This window comes from Budorcas taxicolor, chromosome 4, assembly GCF_023091745.1.
Source record: "Budorcas taxicolor isolate Tak-1 chromosome 4, Takin1.1, whole genome shotgun sequence".
Classification (NCBI taxonomy): domain Eukaryota; kingdom Metazoa; phylum Chordata; class Mammalia; order Artiodactyla; family Bovidae; genus Budorcas; species Budorcas taxicolor.
In genome coordinates, this window is record NC_068913.1 from 116,710,577 (window position 1) to 116,729,070 (window position 18,494).

The window sequence follows — 18,494 nt, forward strand, 5'->3', positions numbered from 1 at the left end:
TGCAGAGTACATCATGAGAAACGCTGGACTGGAAGAAACACAAGCTGGAATCAAGATTGCCGGGAGAAATATCAATAACCTCAGATATGCAGATGACACCACCCTTATGGCAGAAAGTGAAGAGGAGCTAAAAAGCCTCTTGATGAAAGTGAAAGAGGAGAGTGAAAAAGTTGGCTTAAAACTCAACATTCAGAAAACGAAGATCATGGCATCCAGTCCCATCACTTCATGGGAAATAGATGGGGAAACAGTGGAAACTGTCAGACTTTATTTTTTGGGGCTCCAAAATCACTGCAGATGGTGACTGCAGCCATGAAATTAAAAGACACTTACTCCTTGGAAGAAAAGTTATGACCAATCTAGATACCATATTCAAAAGCAGAGACATTACTTTGCCAACAAAGGTCCATCTAGTCAAGGCTATGGTTTTTCCTGTGGTCATATATGGATGTGAGAGTTGGACTGTGAAGAAGGCTGAGCACTGAAGAATTGATGCTTTTGAACTGTGGTGTTGGAGAAGACTCTTGAGAGTCCCTTGGACTGCAAGGAGATCCAACCAGTCCATTCTGAAGGAGATCAACCCTGGGATTTCTTTGGAGGAAATGATGCTGAAGCTGAAACTCCAGTACTTTGGCCACCTCATGTGAAGAGTTGACTCATTGGAAAAGACTCTGATGCTAGGAGGGATTGGGGGCAGTAGGAGAAAGGGACGACCGAGGATGAGATGGCTGGATGGCATCATGGACTCGGTGGACATGAGTCTGAGTGAACTCCGGGAGATGGTGATGAACAGGGAGGCCTGGCATGCTGCGATTCATGGGGTCGCAAAGAGTCGGACACGACTGAGCGACTGAACTGAACTGAACTGAACTGGTTTAATCCTCACAATCCTGAGGTGGGTATTGTAATAACCTGCATTGTACCAGTGAGGAAACTGAGGCACTATTTTGGCCCATTTTACTGTGTTGTAATCATCATAGTGGTTGGGACATTAATAAGAAATAGGAAGCAAAGACCAGGAATACAGTCATTTCTTCAAAGAAACTTGGCTCTGAAGGAAGGAAATAACATGTTACATAGAAGAAACATATATATAGGATATAGGAAGAGTCTTAAGAAATAGAAAGCAAAGACCATAAATACAGTCAGTTCCTCAAAGAAATTTGGCTCTGAAGGAAGGAAATAACATGCTACATAGAAGAAACATATATATAGGATATAGGAAAAGTCTTTTAAGAAGGTAAAGCCTGGTTCATGTTAAAATGCTGATAGTTAAGAGCTGATAGACATTTAATGGTTAGAGACACTATATCTGAGGAAGGATAGTTGATGGACTGGAAGAGGAAGGAGGGTCTGGGTATAAGAATCAGCTTTAGATGGGGGAGGGCATCTTCCACTGTGAGCAGGGAGGGGAGTCAAGAATAGGGACAGACTATTCACAATAGCCAAGACATGGCAACACCTAATGTCCACATACAGGTAAAGAAGATTTGGTATTCATCCACACACACAATGGAATATTGCTAAGCCATAAATAAGAATGAAATAATGCTATTTGCAGAAACATGAATGGACATAGAAATTATCCTACCAAGTGAAGTAGGTCAGACAGAAAAAGACAAATGATATCACTTATGTGTGGAGTCTAAAATATGACACAAATGAACCTGTCTATGAAACAGAAAACGAAGATCACAGCATCTGGTCCCCTCACTTCACGGGAAAGAGATGGGGAAACAGTGCAGACTTTATTTTTTTGGGCTCCAAAATCACTGCAGATGGTGACTGCAGCCATGAAATTAAAAGACACTTAGTCCTTGGAAGAGAAATTCTGACCAACCTAGATAGCATATTCAAAAGCAGAGACATTACTTTGCCAACAAAGGTCCATCTAGTCAAGGCTATGGTTTTTCCAGTGGTCATGTATAGATGTGAGAGTTGGACTGCGAAGAAGGCTGACCGCTGAAGAATTGATGCTTTTGAACTGTGGTATTGGAGAAGACTCTTGAGAGTCCCTTGGACTGCAAGGAGGTCCAACTAGTGTATCCTAAAGGAGATCAGTCCTGGGTGTTCATTGGAAGGACCGATGTTGAGGCTGAAACTCCAATACTTTGGCCACCTGATGCGAAGAGTTGACTCATTGGAAAAGACTCTGATGCTGGGAGGGATTGGGGGCAGGAAGAGAAGGGGACAACAGAGGATGAGATGGCTGGATGGCATCACCGACTCAATGGAGATGAGTTTGAGTGAACTTCGGGAGTTGGTGATGGACAGGGAGGCCTGGCGTGCTGCGATTCATGGGGTCGCAAAGAGTCAGACACAACTGAGCAACTGAACTGAACTGGACTGGACTGATGAAACAGAAACAGATTTTCAGACATAGAGAACAGACTTGTAGTTGCCAGCGGGGAAAGGGGGTGGGGGAGGGATGAATTGGGAGTCTGGGGTTAGCAGATGCAAACTATTATATATAGCACGGGCTTCCCTCATAGCTCAGCAGCTGGTAAACAATCTGCCTGCAATGCAGGAGACCCCAATTTGATTCCTGCATCGGGAAGATCCCCTGGCTCCTCCAGTATTTGTGAGATTCCCTGGTGGCTCAGATGGTAAAGAATCCGCCTGCAATGTGAGAGACCTGGGTTCAGTCCCTGGGTTTGGAAGATCCCCTGGAGAGAGGCATGGCAACCCACTCCAGTAGTCTTACCTGAAGAATCCCCATAAAGGAGCTTGGTGGGCTACAGTCCATAGGGTTGCAGAGAGTTGGACACGACTAAGCACAAGCCCAGCACATATACAGGATGGATAAGCAACAGAGTCCTTCTGTATAGCACAGGGAACTCTATTCAATACCTTGTGATAAACCATAAGGGAAAAGAATATAAAAAAGAATGTATGTATATATGTATAACTGACTGACTTTTCTGTGCAGCAGATTTTATAACACAACATTGTAAGTTTACTATTGTTCTTGTTGTTGCTTAGTCACTAATCATGTCGAACTCTTTGTGACCCCGTGGACTGCAGCACGCCAGGCCTTCCCTATCCTTCATTATCTCCTGGAGCTTGCTCAAACTCATGTCCATTGAGTCAGTGATGGACAGGTCATCCAACTATCTCATCCTCTGCTGTCCCCTTATCCTCCTGCCTTCAATCTTTCCCAGCATCAGGGTCTTTTCCAATAAGTAGGCTCTTCACATCAGGTGGCCAACTTAGGATTGAAAGGTTTGATCTCCTTGAAGTCCAAGGGACTCTCAAGAGTCTTCTCCAACACCACAGTTCAAAAGCATCAATTCTTCGGCGCTCAGCCTTCTTCACAGTCCAACTCTCACATCCATACGTGACCACGGGAAAAACCATAGCCTTGACTAGATGGACCTTTGTTGGCAAACTAATGTCTCTGCTTTTTAATGCATGGTCCAGGTTTGTTATAGCTTTCCTTCCAAGGAGCAAGCATCTTTTAATTTCATGGCTGCAGTCACCATCTGCAGTGATTTTGGAGCCCCCAAAAATAAAGTCTGTCACTATTTCCACTGTTTCCCCATCTATTTTCCATGAAGTGATGGGACCAAATGCCATGATCTTACTTTTTTGAATGATGAGCTTTAAGCCAACTTTTTCACTCTCCTTTCACTTTCATCAAGAGGCTCTTTAGTTCTTCTTCACTTTCTGCCATAAGGGTGGTGTCATCTGCATATCTGAGGCTACTGATATTTCTCCCAGAAATCTTGATTCCAGCTTGTGCTTCTTCCAGCCCAGCATTTCTCATGATGTACTCTGCATATAAGTTAAATAAGCAGGGTGACAATATACAGCCTTGACATACTCCTTTCCCAATTTGGAACTAGTCTGCAGTTCCATGTCCTGTTCTAACTGTTGCTTCTTGACCTGCAATGATACTTCAATTAAAAAATGGATATAGGTGCCAGATATAGTTTGGGATGTGGAGCTCAAAGAGGTTCAGGAAGTTCTAGTCTGAGCACTTAATGTTTTTTTTTCTCTGAAGTAAATAGCAAGATAGTAGAAATATAAGATTCGAGTTGAAACTCCTCTTGTGAAAATTAAAAGGAGCACCCAACTCTAAACAAATGTTACCCCCCCTCCCCAGAAAACCAGTCTTGGCCTTCTTGCACATATAATGCAGTCGGTGAGAGACCTAATACTATGGTAGAGTATGGCAGTAACTGTTCCAACTAGGGAAATTTTCCTGTAATTATTTATAATCATGTTCAGTATTCCACAGATATTAGTACTGTTCTTTCATTGCACAGAGCTCTTCCCTGAGTTACAATGTTCCTGAATTTCAAGATGAATTTTCTGAACTCACCATGGATTCTGATGTCAGAGATATGTAGAATTTTTAACCTGATTCTGTCACTTATTACCCTGATATAAGTTACTTACCTCTCTGGATCTTAGTTAGCATGGAGCTGACTCATTTGAAAAGACCCTGATGCTGGGAAAGATTGAAGGCAGGAGGAGAAGGGGACGACAGAGGATGAGATGGTTGGATGGCATCACCGACTCAATGGACATGAGTTTGGGTAAACTCTGAGAGTTGGTGATGGACAGGGAGGCCTGGTGTGCTGAGATCCATGGGGTTGCAAAGAGCTGGACATGACTGAGTGACTGAACTGAACTGAACTGATGATGACTAAGTGAAACCATGTACTTAAAATGGTTAGCACAGTACCTTGCACAAAATATCAATTCCTTTCCTACCTCCCTGCCTTTCTTAGATTGTCACTTAATGTAGCACAAAAGATACAATAATACTCAGTAGAGATCTTCCATTCCCCATGATTGCAGTGATTAGGGCCAGATTAAGAGATGAGCCTGTCTGGGAGTTGTCCAGAGTGCCACACAATAAAAAGTGCTGAAACTTCTCTAGGTACTAAAATGCTGCAGACATGTGATATGGGGAAAAAATGTATTTTTATTGCAGCTCTTTTCAAGGTGAGTATTGTATGAAGTTAGGCGGCAAAGCCCCTTGGAAAGAGGGTGAAAAATGTACCAGAAAACATGCGCCTTCCTAACATGAGGTTGCCATGTGTGGGGTTAAAGGATTGTGATCGAAGGCAAGGTGGACAAGCTGGTATGTTCCCAGCATCACTGTTTGCCTCTACCAACATTTCTCTCCTCTGCCTCCTCTCCATCCACTTCCACACATGGAGTCTCCAAAAAATAGACAAATACTGTTAAGGTGCTAGGTTATATTATTTGCTCCCTTACCCAGTCCATAAATCTAATCCGATTCAGATAATACTGATGATGGCGATGACTTGAACTACAGCCCATTTTGTACTGAGGTCCCGGATTTCCTAAGCCATTTGTAGTGTAACCTGAGCAAAGTCATGCATGCTGCCCCCTGTAAAATATTTGGGTTCCCTAAGCCCAAGATTCTTCTCCCGTACACAGCCCACTCCGTGCGCTGGTCATATCTCACCCTTTCCCCACTGCCCTGTGGCTACTGGAGCTCTGGCAAGCAGTGAGAGGAAATGCTGATTTGCTGGTTACTCCTATTACTATGAGCAACAAAATCTCTTGTGTCTGACTTGGACTTTTGTGTGGTCTGTCAGCATCCATGAAATTGTCATAGGCTGCTTTGTCAGCTTGCAGGGAAAATAAAAGCCCAGGATCTTTTTAGGTCTTGACAACCCACGCTAACCAATCTGTAACAGGATAAATTAAAGGTTTTGACTGAACAAAGCAGAAGCTCGGAGAAGCAGAAATATAATCGTAACTGAGAAAGATGGGGCAACTGTATTTCAAAATGGTGGGAAAGTGTAGCCAATCTAGGTGTATATGTCTTTCATTCTGATCTAAAGATATTTCATGACTTACTGAACTTTCTCAATAACGTTGTAAGACTGCGAGATCACAAATTTAGAGCTACCAATATTAATGCCCACTTTAGTTTCTAAGGACTTCCCAGGTGGCAATAGTGGTAAAGAATCTGCTTGCCAATGCAGGAGATGTAGGAGATAAGGGTTGATCTCTGGATTTGGGAAAATCTCCTGGAGGAGGACATGGCAACCCTCTTCAGTATTCTTACCTGGAGAATCCCAAGGACAGAAGAGCCTGGCAGGCTACAGTCAATAGGGTTGCACAGAGTCGGACACAACTGAAGCGACTTAGTACACGTTAGGTTCTAAAAGGCAAGAATCTGGAACCAGTAGCATTGGCTATTAATATGAAGATGACAAACTGTTTTCTGGAATTAAGAAGCTTCATGCAAAAATATATCTTTCTGGGTGGACAACAATGTCTCACTAAGTATCACAGGGAACTATATTCCTGGGATAAACTTTAATGGAAAAGAACATTAAAAAGAATATATATATATATATATATATATATATAATTTTGCTGTACAGCAAAAATTAACATTGTAAGTCAGCTAAACTTTGATAAAAAAGATATGTATTTTTTCACACACCTGTTCTTTAAAAAAATGTAAAGAATATCATGTACTTATGAAACATTTCTTGTAGGTAATACTGAAGCTTCTCATTGTATAAATCAGAATGGTTTCGGTTGCAGCTGTAGAACACCCAGCTATTGCTGATTTACTTAATGGGACTTGTTGGGTCATGCAGATGGAGACCCGGAGGTAGACAGTCTTCACAGTTAGTTTATTGAGAGGATCAGTTAGGCAAACACCTCCCTGCCTTCTCTTTTCTCTTGTCGGATTCATATTTTTTACCTCGGTCCTCACTGTGCTATGCATCCACACCGGAAACATCACAATCACGGAGTAAGATTGGGCTGGTTAGGGGGCTTCCTTGGCAGTTCAGGGGTAAAGAGTCTGCACTTCCGCTGCAGGGAGAGAGGGTTTGATTCTCTAGTCCTCTGGTCGAGGAACGAAGATCCTGCAGGCCACAGAGCTTGGAGAAAATAAATAAGGAAATTTCAAAAAAAAAAAAAGAAAAAAAAGATTGGGCTGGTGAGCTAAGGCCTGAGTCGCATGACCCACCCAGACCTTCTAGATCTAGGGGGAGAGGTATATTCTTCCAAAGTAGAAAGGCTCTGGGGAACGAAGTGAATAACAGTAAACAGCAGCACAATCAGAGTCCTTAGGAGAAGTGGGAGTGGCGGGTGGGGAGGCAGCGTGTATCTCACTAAACCTTGTTCATGAGGATGTGTGTTTACAAAGCCACAAATCTGGGTCACCCCACCTCCATCCCTCTCACTTCTCTACAAAGCAGAGCTTCCTTCACACACAAGGAAATCAATATTTGAAAAAGAAAGCTTTCCAATTGAATAGCTGCTCTGTGCTAAACGCTTTCCTTGGTACTCACACCGTTCCCAATGAAGATGACATGTCAGCTGAACTCGTTTAATCCATTAAGGGCGCACCTGTTTGTGTGCAGCGTCTTGCACAACATGGTTTTGAAATTACTTCAATTTTCCTACTCTAGAGACATCACTACTCTTTTAAAAAAAAGTTTAAGGCACTCTCATAAATTTCTGGTAGAAATGCAAACACGTCCATTCTTTTGGGGAGGTGGAATTTGGCAATACCTAACAAAACTATCACTGCAGATGGTGATTGCACCCATGAAATTAAAAGACGCTTACTCCTTGGAAGGAAAGTTGTGACCAACCTAGACAGCAAGTTGAAAAGCAGAGACATTACTTTGACAACAAAGGTCCGTCTAGTCAAGGCTATGGTTTTTCCAGTGGTCATGTATGGATGTGAGAGTTGGACTGTGAAGAAGGCTGAGCGCCGAAGAATTGATGCATTTGAACTGTGGTGTTGGAGAAGACTCTTGAGAGTCCCTTGGACTGCAAGGAGATCCAACCAGTCCACCCTAAAGGAGATCCAACCAGTCCACCCTAAAGGAGATCAGTCCTGGGTGTCCATTGGTAGGACTGATTTTGAAGCTGAAACTCCAATACTTTGGCCACCTGATGCAAAGGGCTGACTCATTTGAAAAGATCCTGATGCTGGGAAAGATTGAGGGCAGGAGGAAAAGGGGACAACAGAGGATGAGATGGCTGGATGGCATCACCAACTCAATGGACACAGGTTTGGGTAAACTCCGGGAGTTGGTGATAGACAGGGAGGCCTGGCGTGCTGCGGTTCATGGGATCGCAAAGAGACGGACACGACTGAGCAACTGAACTGAACGGAACTGAAAAAAAATTTTTATTTATTAACTTTTTCACACAACAATCTTACTTCTAGGAATTTATCCTAAAGTCCTATCTTCAGTTTGAGTCCTAGGTATATACCCTTGAGATCCATTTAAATAGTTCTCTCTTTTTTTGGCTGCTTGGTGTGGCTTTAGAGTTTAGTTCCCTGACTAAGAATTGAACCTGGGCCACTGCAGTGCCAATGCAGTGCCCTAACCACGAGATCTCCAGGGAATTCCCTAAGTGAAAGTCGCTCCGTTGTGTCCAAATTGAATTCTCCAGGCCAGAATACTGAAGTGGGTAGCCTTTCCCTTCTCCAGGGGATCTTCCCAACCCAGGGATTGAACCCAGGTCTCCCAAACTGCAAGCAGATTCTTAACCAACTGAGCTATCAGGGAAGCCCTGGGAATTCCCTAAGTAGATTTTTAAATATGGATATTTTAAATCCATAATCGACTCTGCTCTGCCTGTACGATCCCAGATAACACCTCCAGCTTCCATGAGATGGTAGTGTCCGTTTCTTTCTCTGAAAAGTGAGGGATTTGGACTCAATGATTTGTTATTCTTTAGTTGCTATGTCACGTCTGACTGTTTGTGACCCTGAGGAATGTAGCCCACCAGGCTCCTCTATCCATGGGATTCTCCAGGCAAGAGTACTGGAGCGGGCTTCCATTTCCTCCTCCAGGGGAATTCCCGACTCAGGGATCAAATCCATGTCTCCTGCATTTGGCTGGCGTGTTCTTTACTACTGAGCCACCAGGAAAGCCCCTTGGAGCTCCCGTTTATTGAAAGCCAGATGTGTCCCAGACAATCCACTTATTGTTCTATGTGTATCATTTCCAACCCTGCCTTGCAAGGTATTTATTGTACCATGATTTCATAGGTGAGGATTTTGAAGCTCAGAGAGGTTTAGCAAGCACAGTCCTCCAGCCAGTAAGAACCCAGGTCTACCTGCCTGTGAAGCCTGTGGTCTTCCTAACACATTAAATTCCTTCCAGAAGATGCAGAGGATCTAAGTCCTTTTACAACTCTAGATTCTGTGATTCTTTATGAAGGATCAAGAAGATGGTGGGAACTGACAGAGCTGCTAAGGTGCTAACAATTAAACAACAGCTGATGAGTATGACGTTCCCTTACCCTACAGACATCTTCAGCTCCTCCTGTTTTTTATGCACCTCAGCGTTAGCTGGGGCTTCCCTGGTGGCTCAAGTGGTACAGAACCTGCCTTCGATGCAGAAGACCCTGGTTTGATCCCTGGGTCAGGAAGATCCCCTGAAGAAGGGATTGGCTACCCATTCCAGTATTCTTGCCAGAGAATCCCCATGGACAGAGGCGCCCAGTGGGCTACAGTCCATGGGGACACAAATGAGTGACTAACACTATGGGACTTCCCTGGTGGCTCAGACAGTAAAGAACCCACCTGTAAGGCAGGAGGTGCAAAAGACACGGGTTTGATTAATTGTACTTGGGGTTAGTTAATTGTACTTTTTGGTTTGTGAGCAGGTATCTTTCTGCTCCTGCAAAGTCCTGCTCTCGTTTCATTTATTTGTTTGTTATTTCTTTTTAGCCCCATTTCTTACTCCCTCACTCATTCCTACATGGACAGTTTCTTTTTAAGAATTTTTTTTAATGCGGACCAGTTTTTTTTTTTTTTTTTAATTATTATTTATTTATTTTTTGGGTAGCCCTGGGGCTTCATGGCTGTGCTCCGGCGTTTCTCTAGTTTCACTGGGCGGGCTTCCTCTCTCTTGCGGTGCACGGGCTTCTCATCGCGGTGGCTTCTTCTGTTGCAGCTCCCGGGCTCTGGAGCGCAGGTTCAGGAGTTGTGGTGCATGGGCTTCGTTGCTCTGTGGCGTGTGGAATCCTCCCAGACCAGGGATTGGACCCTCACCCCTGCATTGGAAGGCAAAGCTCCAACCTCTGGGTTGACAGGGAAGTTTCATGCATGGACAGCTATTCTGTGTTTTCTATGTGTCCTTGAGTTTGTACGTTCCTTGCAAAATAACTAGCTATGTTTTGAACGTGTAGGTATTTGTTTTCTGTGTGTGTCTTCGTAATGTTTATTTGGCTGCCCTGGGTCTTAGTTGTGGTGCACAGTGGGATCTAGTCCCCTGACCAAGGATCCAACCCAGGGCTCCTGCACTGGGAGTACGGAGTCTCAGCCACTGGACCGCCAGAGAAGTCCCTGAATGTCTGCTGCTGCTAAGTCACTGCAGTCGTGTCCGACTCTGCGCGACCCCATAGACGGCAGCCCACCAGGCTCCCCCGTCCCTGGGATTCTCCAGGCAAGAACACTGGAGTGGGTTGCCATTTCCTTCTCCCATTCATGAAAGTGAAAAGTGAAAGTGAAGTTGCTCAGTCAAGTCCGACTCTTAGTGACCCCACACGATGTCCTTGGGATTTTCCTTGCAAGAGTACTGGAGTGGGTTGCCATTTCCCTGAATGTATAGGTGTCTGCAGTTTACATGAATAATTGTGTGCCGACTGGTATCTTTGACTCTCATACCCGTTTCCTGTTCTTTCCCTGCTCTGGTTCGTATCACCATGCACTGTAGGGTGGAGTGGAGTGAAGTGAGATGGGGGGCAGAGGGGTGGACTCATCTCGGCAAGCTGCATTGCCGGGTTCCCTAGTCAGCTTCTGCCTGAAGAGACACGGTGGGAGACTGGAGGATGGAGGAAGGGGGCGTCCAGTGTTTGCTCCTGTGTCTCTCTCTCAGGATATCCTGCAGCAGCTGTGTTTCCCCATGGCTCCAATTCCCCCTGGACAACCCTGCCTTAAGGCAGAAAGCGAAGGAGAACTAGAGCCTCTTGATGAAAGCGAAAGACGAGAGTGAAAAAGTTGGCTTAAAGCTCAACATTCAGAAAACTAAGATCATGGCATCCAATCCCACCAGTTCATGGCAAATAGATGGGGAAACAATGGAAACAGTGAGAGGCTTTATTTTGGAAGGCTCCCAAATCACTGCAGATGGTGACTGCAGCCATGAAATTAAAAGACACTTGCTCCTTGGAAGAAAAGCTATGACCAACCTAGATATTTAGATATCAAAAAGCTATTAAAAAGCTATGAGCAACCTAGACAACCTAGATATTAAAAAGCAAAGACATTGCCAACTAAGGTCCATCTAGTCAAAGCTATGGTTTTTCCAGGAGTCATGTATGGATATGAGAGTTGAACTATAAAGAAAGTTGAGTGCAGAAGAACTGATGCTTTTGAACTGTGGTATTGGAGAAAACTCTTGAGAGTCCCTTGGACAGCAAGGAGATCAAACCAGTCAGTCCTAAAGGAAATCAGTCCTGACTATTCATTGGAAGGACTGATGCTGAAGCTGAAACTACAATACTTTGGCCAACTGATGTGAAGAACTGACTCACGGAAAAGACCCTGATGCTGGGAAAGATTGAAGGCGGGAGGAGAAGGGGACAACAGAGGATGAGATGGTTGGATGGCATCTGTGACTTAATGGACATGAATTTGAATAAGTTCTGGGAGTTGGTGATGGACAGGGCAGCCTGGCATGCTGCAGTCCACGGGGTCGCAGAGAGTCGGACACGACTGAGTGACTGAACTGAAAACTGAACCCTGCCACAAGCCCAGCTTCTGCCCAGTGACCTCAGTCCCTGGACTCACGTGACGCCATGTCATCCGCTTGTCCCTCCAGCCTGGGGTGGTGGTGATGACTTCCTGCTGTTGTGAACGCCTAGGCTGCCTCACCTGTCTCACGTCAGTGTCTCAAATTTTCTTCACCTGTGTAACCAATTCCCCATGTTAAATTTCCTCTCTGTTTTAAAATGCTTACAATGTTTTCTGCGTTCCTGGTTAAATCCCCAGCTAATACGCTTGGTTTCCCCCTTTTGGTGTGTGCGACACTGTGTTTCAAGGTCTGTCTCTGTTCTTATTTGTACACGTAGCTCTCTGGCTGCTCATGACTGAACTACACCGTATCCACCACACTTGACTTGTCTATGTCCTGCATAACACATGTCTCCAGCTCCTGCTCCCACACACAGCATTTTGACGAACATTCTCCTGCACTTGTTCCCTCGTGAATCTTCTCTGAGAATTTTCCTGCAATATATACGCTGGAATGGAATGGCTGGGTCACAAAGTAAACATATGTTTAACTTGACTAAGTTCCTCGAGTTGGTCAACAGAAGATATTCTTTCCTCATAGCCCCAGCTCTTGGCATCATCCAACTTTCCCATTTTTGCTTTATTTAGTTTCATATTAATACTAGTATTAGGTAGCAGCACTAACTATTGTTGAGTGCTTTGCTATACACCAGCCACTTTACATAATTCCATCCTTTAGTCTTTATCTCACTACTGTGGGTAGGCATCAGATGAATGAACAAAGGATCAGAGAGGTTAAGCAACTTGCCTGAGGTCATATAGCTGAGAAGTTGCAGAGCTGGATTACAAATCCAGGTAGATCAGGTCCAGAGCTTGTGAGTCTGACTGCAATAACATACTGCTCTCAGATAGATGGTGATGTCCTCTTTTATAGACAAAGAGACTGGAGAGGGGAAACAAATTACAAGATGAAGTTCACATAGCTGCGAAGAGTTAGAGATTATTTTGACCTTGGGATTGACTCAAAACCAGTGCTCTTGACTTCACACAATACTGCCTAATAGATTCTACGTCCAGAAGAATGAAAGTGAAAGTGTCAGTTGATCCAGTCATGTGAAACTCTTTGTGACCCCGTGGACTGTAGCCCACCAGCCTCCTCTGTCCATGGAATTGTCCAGACAAGATTACTGGAGTAGGTTGCCATTTCTTTCTCCAGGGGATCTTTTGAACTCAGGATCAAACCTGGGTCTCTTGCATTGCAGGCAGATTCTTTACCATCTGAGCCACCAGGGAAGCCCACATTGCTTCAATTATCGAATGGCTTCTCAACATCCACACTGCTTCAGAAACCTGTCTTCACTAAACATCAGCTCTGTATTCCTGTCTCCAAAGGGAATCTTCCTGGGGCCTTGTTTCACTCCTGTATTATAGGCCAATTTCCTTTGTAAACCTTTGCTTAATTTCCATCCGGGTCCTTTAAGGGAAAGTATCTTAGTCCAACCAAACTATCATAAGAAAATACTGTTAACTATGTGGCTTACACACACACACACACACACACACACACACACACACATTTCTCATAGTTCTGGGGGCTGGAAGCCTGAGATCAGGGTGCCAGTCTGGTGGAGCGGTGGTGAGAGTCTTCTTCCTGGTTGCAGACTGCAGACTTCTTGCTGTGTTCTCACGAGGGAGTTGGACCATAAAGAAGGTTGTGTGTGTGTTAGTCGCTAAGTTGTGTCTGACTCTTTATGACCCTCTGGACTAGCCTGCCAGGCTCCTCTGTCCATGGGATTCTCCAGGCAAGGATACTGGGGTGGATTGCCATACCCTCCTCCAGGGGATCTTCCTGACCCAAAGATTGAACCCAGTTCTCCCACTTTGCTGGCAGGTTCTTTACTGTCTGAGCCACAGAAGAGAGAACCAAGTCATTGAGTTTGTGACCGTGTATAGGGCTTCCGAACTCTCTAGATCTTGCTTTCAACTGATAGGGTTATTGAGACACCCTACAGAAAGAAAATTTCCCTAAACTTTGTTACTATTTAGGAGGGAAAGCTGTTGAGGTTAGCATCTCCGTTAGAAGAAGAGTTTTGAGGAAGTTGGGTGTTTAAAGCCTGAGATTCTAGAATTTTCCAGTTGACAATCTTCATTTCACAATGAAAAGGCCATAACAAACCAAAGTCACAACAAGATGCTTCTTCACACCCACCAGAACAGCTAGAATTTTAAAAAATGAAAGTAACAAGCATTGGTGAGGGTCTAGAGAAGTTAGAATCTTGGTGTGTTGTTAGTGAGAATGTGGAATGGATAAGCCCCATTGGAAAACAGTCTGGCAGTTTCTCAAAATCTCAAACACAAAGTTACCATCTGGCCCAGCCCTGCCACTCCCAGATCCATACCCAAGAGAAATGAAAACCCATGCCCACACAAACACCTGTACATTCATGTTCATAGCAGCATTTTTCATAATAGCCATAAAGTGGAAATCACACAAATATCCACCAGCTGATGAATGAATACATAAAATGTGGGATAGGCATACAATAGAATATTATTTGGCAATAAAAAGAAACAATATACTGATTCATGTTACACTGGTGTGAGCCTTGAAAACATGTTCAGTGAAAGAAGTCAGCCCCAAAGGATCACCTACAGCATGATCCCATTTATGTGAAATGTCCAGGATAGTTGCCTGTAGAGACAGGAAGTGGGTTAGCGATTGCCAAGGATGCGGAGAGCTGTGTGGTGATGGCTAATGGGTACCATATTCCCTTTTGGGGTAATGGAGATATTCTAAGGTTGATTATGTGATGGATGCACAATTCTTAAATATGCTAAAAGCCCTCTAGCTACACACTATATGACGTAGGAGTTATAGTTCAAGAAAGCCATTTAAAAAAATTCTGTGAGATTGTGACTTTAGAGAAACAGGAGTTATGAATGGACTAAGAGGATATCGGAGAAGACTCCTGAGAGTCCCTTGGACTGCAAGGAGATCCAACCAGTCTATTCTAAAGGACATCAGTCCTGGGTGTTCTTTGGAAGGAATGATGCTAAAGCTGAAACTCCAATACTTTGGCCACCTCATGTGCAGAGTTGACTCATTGGAAAAGACTCTGATGCTGGGAGGGATTGGGGGCAGGAGGAGAAGGGGACGACAGAGGATGAGATGGCTGGATGGCATCAACAACTCGATGGACGTGAGTCTGAGTGAACTCCGGGAGTTGGTGGTGGACAGGGAGGCCTGGCGTGCTGCGATTCATGGGGTCGCAAAGAGTCGGACACGACTGAGCGACTGAACTGAACTGAAGAGGATGTTATCTTCTCTCTTCCTTTTTTAATTTGTTTGGCTGCACCGCTCTTAGTTGTGGCATGCAGGATCTAGTTCTCTGACTAGGGGTCAAACCTGGGCCCCCTGCATTCTGAAGTGCAGAGTCTTAACCCCTGGGCCACTAGGGAACTCCCTTATTAACCTCTTTTTTTTATTTTAAGTAACATTTTAATTACTTTGACACAGAATTCTGTACACTTCAACTCATACCAGAAGAAATTTTTATTTCTCAGGGACAGATTTTTACTCATGTGTGTGTGTTTTCTGTGTTGTATGGGAAGGGGCTTCTAATCCCCTTTAACAATTTCCTTTCCATTTATATTTACAGGTATATATGAATGAGTTGTTATAATAAAAACCTATGATACATGAGGATGGAAATAGTGGATAGAATTTTCCCATCTTTGTGAGCTAAAAAATTATTCAAAGGAAGAGCGAAGATAACTAGACTGAATTTGAATAATCATTTTGGTATAACAGCTCTCAGAATTTTGGGGCTGAGGAACTCTTTACCTTCTTAAAAACTAAGGATCCCAAAGAGCTCTTGATTATGTGAATTATATATGTTGATATTTACTGTATTACAAATTAAATTGAAGAAAGTTTTGAATGTGTATTTATTCAACCTGTTACATGTCAACATTTTTTTTTTTAAACCTATTTTCTAAAATAAAAAATTAGAGAGGAGAATAGCATTGGTCCACATTTTTGCAAATCTCTATAATGGTTGGCTTAATCAAATGAGAGGTAGAATCTCATACTTGGTTCTTTTAAAAAATATCTATTTATTTGGTCTCAGGTCTTAGTTTCCCATGCGGGATCTTTCATTGTGGCACGTAGACTCTCTAGTTGCTGTACTCGGGCTCAGTTGCTACACGGCACATAGGATCTTCGTTTCCTAACCAGGGATCAAACCCACATCCCCTGCACTGCAAGACAGATTCTTAACCACTGGACCACCAGGGCATCCCACATACCCGCTTCTGGATTCAATCTGTTGTGATGTGAGCACAGTATCAGTACTGACACCGCAGAAAAGGAAAATGTCGTTTTCAGTCCTTTTATGAACTAGTTTTGATCTCATGAACCCCTGGAAGATCTTGGGGCTCCTCAGGGCACTTAGATCATACTGTGAGAACCGGGGTTTTAGTCTTCACTAAATTCCTGATAGCAGTTCCTCCTGATAGCAGTTCCTCTGATAGCAGGTTTCATATTTCATTTTAATAGGTTCATTACTTAATAATTACCTTTCAAAATATGTGCACAGATGCCCAGGTATATGTACAAAGATTAGGTAATAAAGCTTGTGCTTCAAAACTAAACATTTACTTTCACTCTATGAAAACATGGAAACCATTTTAATCGTGGAGGAGGGATGGCTGGCAGAAAAAGAAAACCAGTCTCAGTGACCTGATGGTTTGCAGTCAACAGCTCCAAACGCCAAGCTTGCTGCGTTTCTACTCCACTTTGGGTATGCTTTCTGGGAAAAGCCCAGAATGAGGCTAGAACCAGTGGCTTTGTGTAACCAGTCCTTGGGTAACAGGTTGAAAATACAGCAGGGAAGAAGCAGATTTCAGTCCAGGCTAGTTCAGATGTTAGTAATATAGGAACAGGAACAGCAGCAACATCTATTCCAGTATTTCAGGGGACAAGATAGCAGGGTCTGAATGAGTCAATACTGCCATAGCATGTGCTATGCCGCGTGTAGACCCTGGGTACTAAACAAAGTGAACTAATGCATGGATAAGAAATGGATCTTATGAAGTCACTGAGAAAGAAGCATATAAAATTCACGATTCAAATAAGGAAATCAGGGAGTACACTGTGTTCTAAAAAATCACCTATATTAAAAGAGAGGTGTGGCTCTGTACTCTTTGCTCAAAACTTACACACTTGTTGAGGAAATAAACATTCTAGTAGAGAAATGGTGGAAAGCATTTGGGAAAGCAGAATTGAGGAAGAGGGTGCAGGAGGCTTGTTGTAGGGAGATCACCAGACCACATAGAGAAAATGAGTCATGTTTTCCAAAATGGATGTAAAACCAGTGCAAGAAGCAGAGAGGATTGAATTGTCTCTTCACTGATGAAAATCTCACTCTCTTCGAAGCTGAATATCAGATATGTCCTTAACTGTCTTGGTTGGAAATTTAACTGTTCAGATTTAAATGTTAAATGAGACGAACTGCCATATAGATCTTCGTTCTGACCATGTGGGAAGGCAGTAGAGGAAAATAACCATATTATCTCAGAGGGAATATTGGGTCCAGCCAGATATGTCCTAAACCTAAGAAGAGTACAATTTTCAAGGAGACAAAAAGCTATAACCCTGTGGGTAGACAATTTAAAAGAAAATAAGACCAAAGGAAGATGTCTCCAAAAATGAGTCCCTTATAATGAAATTATATCACAGAATCATCATAGGCATAATACATTTTGATTAAACCAAGCATTTAGTGATTTGTGAATTAAATAGAGAAATGAAAATTGAGTGATGAAACAGGTTCACTCCTATCAAATCTTTATTTCTGAAAGGTTAAGAGAAGTGTGAACAATATCCCTAGACCTATTAATTCCCCTGTAAGAATCTGTCCTTGAAAATACCAGCTAAAGGACTTCCCTAGTGGTCCAGTGGCTAAGACTCTGCATTCTCATTGCTGGGGACTGGGGTTTGATCCCTGGTCAGGGAACCAGATCTCACAGGCTGCAACTATTAATAGATAGTAGCTGCTGCCAAATAAATAGATTTTTTTAAACAACAAGTTTTTTGAGTTTTCCTTTTTTATATATTATTTTTTTTATTTTTTGTTGTGTTATGTCTCCGTTGCTGAGTGAGCTTTTCTTCACTTGCAGCAAGCTGGGGCCACTCTTTGTTGGGGTGCATGATTTCTCACTGCCGTGGCCTCTCGTTTCAGAGCCCAGGCTGCAGGTGCACAGGCCTCAGCAGTTGTGGCACGTGGGCTTAGTTGCTCCAAAACACATGGAATCTTCCTGGACCAGGGACTGAGCCTATGTCCCCTGCATTGGCAGGTGTATTCCTATCCACTGTACCATTAGGGAAGTCCTAAAAATCTTTTAAAAATGAAAATAAACAGCTAAGGTGCATCAATATTTGCAAAAATAAGTCCTAGAGCTTTGCTTGTGATAGGGGAAAGTAAAATAATACAAATGTCTGAAAACAGGTGGTTAGTTTAATAAATTATGGTTATTTCACTCACAGTGGTGGTCCTATGTATCATTATGAAAAAGATATGAATACCATATTGTCCGGGAGAAAAGCAAGAGGCCAAGCATGGTGTGTCAGAGGGGCTGAGCTCTCCAAGGGCAGCAGCTGTAACTGCAAAGGAAAAGCTGAGCAGGGAGGTGGAGGTGGAGCCTGGGGCAGACCCAGACCTGCTGAAGTAGAGAGAAACAGAGGAAGGGGGATCCCGGGTGGAATTATTTGAAGCACAGCAAT